This window comes from Hevea brasiliensis, chromosome 10 (assembly GCF_030052815.1).
Source record: "Hevea brasiliensis isolate MT/VB/25A 57/8 chromosome 10, ASM3005281v1, whole genome shotgun sequence".
Lineage (NCBI taxonomy): Eukaryota > Viridiplantae > Streptophyta > Magnoliopsida > Malpighiales > Euphorbiaceae > Hevea > Hevea brasiliensis.
This window is the reverse complement of record NC_079502.1, coordinates 84,631,288-84,634,289: the sequence shown is the minus strand read 5'-3', so window position 1 is coordinate 84,634,289 and position 3,002 is coordinate 84,631,288. Positions and strand designations below refer to the sequence as shown.

Sequence of the window (3,002 nt, the reverse complement as noted above, 5' to 3'; positions counted from 1 at the left end):
CGGTAGTAAGAAAATGATGAAATAAGATTTATTGTGCACAAACCTGAAGTGAGTCGCCTCTAGGCCTTAACTCAGTCTCTTAAACCTTTCGGGTCTTTTTCTGCTGAAACACAAAATTTATAGTGTCTCAGTATCTTTGCCTCACAATAATTCTAATAATTAATTCATATATGTTCAATTCTATCCCCAATATACTTAAACTTACATTCTTGAAAATTTTCATGTTGAGGTTATTATTCATGGTACTATTCAAGTCAGAATATTGACTTTCTTATGCTAAATAGGTATGAGAAATCCAATTATACCCACATACTATATTTCGGTTACCTAACTTATTGGTTTTATTTTCACCAATCTTAAGTCTTTTAGGTACAAATTTCAAATTTTTAGTTTTGGTGTCTTGTTTTACACTGTTCCATTGGTTATGTTGCTATTAGAATTTGGCTAAGTTTTCTTCATAGAAGTTGTTCCTTATTGTCTTAACTTTATTTCCCTTTTTGAATCACTCCATTTGGAGTTTTGTAGCTTAAGTTATAGCCATTTGAACATAGCTGGCCGGATTGGTCTAACCCAGATTTTCTGGGCACCAACTTGGTTCTGACAGTTTTAGGTCACTAACTTTGGGTGGCTAAATGATTTAGTTAAGGGCATAATTTGGACTTGTGTTCATCATGAAAGTTGTAGGTCTATATCTTCTATTGGTAAAATTTCAGGTCATTTAGACTTGCCTAGCCCAAGTTATGGCCAAATGAACAAACACTGTTCATTTGGTCATTTTTGTACAGGGTAGAACACCCAATTCTGGATTTGGCCAATTTGCTCACTATGCTATGGTCACTTTCTAGGCATGATTCCTAAATGAAAAATGTGCCATTTTGTGTCTAGTTTCATTCCTAATTGGCCTCACACCAATTGGGTTGGTAAATTTTTAGTTTTGGTCCCTGAAATGGACCTTGGTCATGCTGCCTGCAGAATGTCCATAACCAATCCGAATTTCTATTTGATTCCAACACTTCCAACATACGACAATTGGTCATACATGACCATTTTTTTAGCTCAAACAAGGTCAAACACACCATTTGACCAATTCTCAAAATTTTTGTCTCCCAAAACCCTAGGTCCAAAATCCTAACTCACTAATTTTGTTACATTTTACTAAATCAAAACATATAAACATAATTCTCAACTCATTCAAGCTCATGTACACTTTTAATTCAATCAAACTCATGCAAATCATACCCCCACCTAGGCTGGCCGAATTTCCCTTTGGTCATCCAAAGATGTTTTCTTTTGATTGTAAGTTAATTTCTAGGTTACTCAAACCACAAACACAACTAATAAACTAAAATTTCAATTAAAAGAACTAACCTTACTTTGATGTTCAATCTTCAATTTTCTTCTTCTTTTCTTCTTTTTTTTTTCTAGATCAATCTTCTTCTCAAGTGAGGTTAACAAGGTTTAACTAAGGAATTTCCCTTTTCTATGGCTGAATTATGGTTTCTTCAAGCTAAAAAATGAGCTTTCATGGAGGTTTTAAAAATGGAGAGGGAGAGAGAGAGTTGGCCGACTTGGTGAGGAAGAAGAAGACTTTTGTTTTATTTTTTTTTTCTTTTCTTTTATGTGTTTTTAATCTAATTTAATTTATAATTATCCAATGATAATTTCAAAATTTTAATTATTAAGTTTATTGCATCATGCATGATGTCATGCATGATGTAATAAACTTTTTCATTTTTTCACTTTTTTTTTCTTTTTCCTTTTTCATTTATTTTTCTTTAGTTCTTTAATTTAATTCTTGATCCCAAAATTTTCTTTTCTCGGATTTTATTTGACAGTCAGGTCAGGAGTCAGCTCTAGGGGTCAATTAACCAAATTGCCCCTCGCCGGTTTGATCTGGTTTGTAAATAATTCAATATTTCTTCCGGATCCCTGACCTAATTATTTGACCTATTTAACAATTCTTTTTCGTGATTTTCTCTTTTTCACTGTGTTCGCAATAGTCCTAAGGACCGTGACGTCACATTTTACGGTTCGAAATTTGAGTTTAAATCAACCTTGCAGTCCTTTCCGAGAAGGTCACTCATCGCTGTGACTCTCGGCTCATTTAACTTCTTAGGTTTTGTTTTTCTTATTTATACTTAACTAATTGATAATTACTAATTATTTGTATTCAGGGCTTATCTAGTTGTCTTAGATGTGGTTCTAATCCCCTTAATTATCCGGACCGACACCGGTCACCGGAACAGTGAAATGTACCAGGCTATGCAAATAGGGGTGTTACAGTTCATATGTTCTGTGGAGGGTTCATTGATGTTGTTGCATTCTATAGTCATATAACCTCCTCCACAGCTGTCGCAGTGCTGGTTGCTCATTCCTACAACATTGGCTTGCATTCTGTTGAGCCTCTTCGTGAGCTGGTCAAATTAAGCATTTATCATGCGTAGGGCATCCACTTCCAGGATCCCTGCTGTCCTCTTTGTATTTTCCCTTTCATTTGACCATTCATAGTTGTGATACGTGACCCTCTCCAGAAGTTCAACTGCTTGTGTTATAGTTTTTTCCATTAGGTCACCTTTTGCAGCTGAATCTACTGTGCTCCTTGTAGAGGGTAGTAGCCCATTATAGAAATTCTAAACTAGGGGCCAATCCTCTATGCCATGGTGTGGACATTCCCTTTGCAGGTCTTTATACCTCTCCCATGCGTCATAGAGTGATTCACCTTTCTTCTGTCTGAAGGTGTTGAGTTCAACCCTCAATTTTGCAGTCTTTGCAGGTGGGAAATACCTTACTAGAAAAGCTTGTGAGAGGTCTTTCCAAGTGGTGAATGTTCCAGCTGGTTGAGAAAGTAACCATTTCCTTGCTTTGTCTCGAAGGGAGAATGAAAATGCTCTGAGTTTTATAGCTTGATCAAAGACTCCATTCATCTTGAATGTGTCACATAGGGCAAGAAAGCATTGGAGGTGGTAGTGCGGATCTTTTGTAGGTGAACCTCCAAACTGGGT

General features: G+C 36.0%; 1 non-coding gene across 1 annotated transcript; it reads left to right on the top strand.

Moving 5' to 3' along the window:
* The first annotated feature begins 2,652 nt into the window (after positions 1–2,652).
* On the top strand, positions 2,653–2,759 carry LOC131170020 (small nucleolar RNA R71). Its single transcript, XR_009140964.1, has one exon. It is a non-coding gene; the product is annotated as a small nucleolar RNA R71 (small nucleolar RNA).
* The last annotated feature ends 243 nt before the right edge of the window (positions 2,760–3,002 follow it).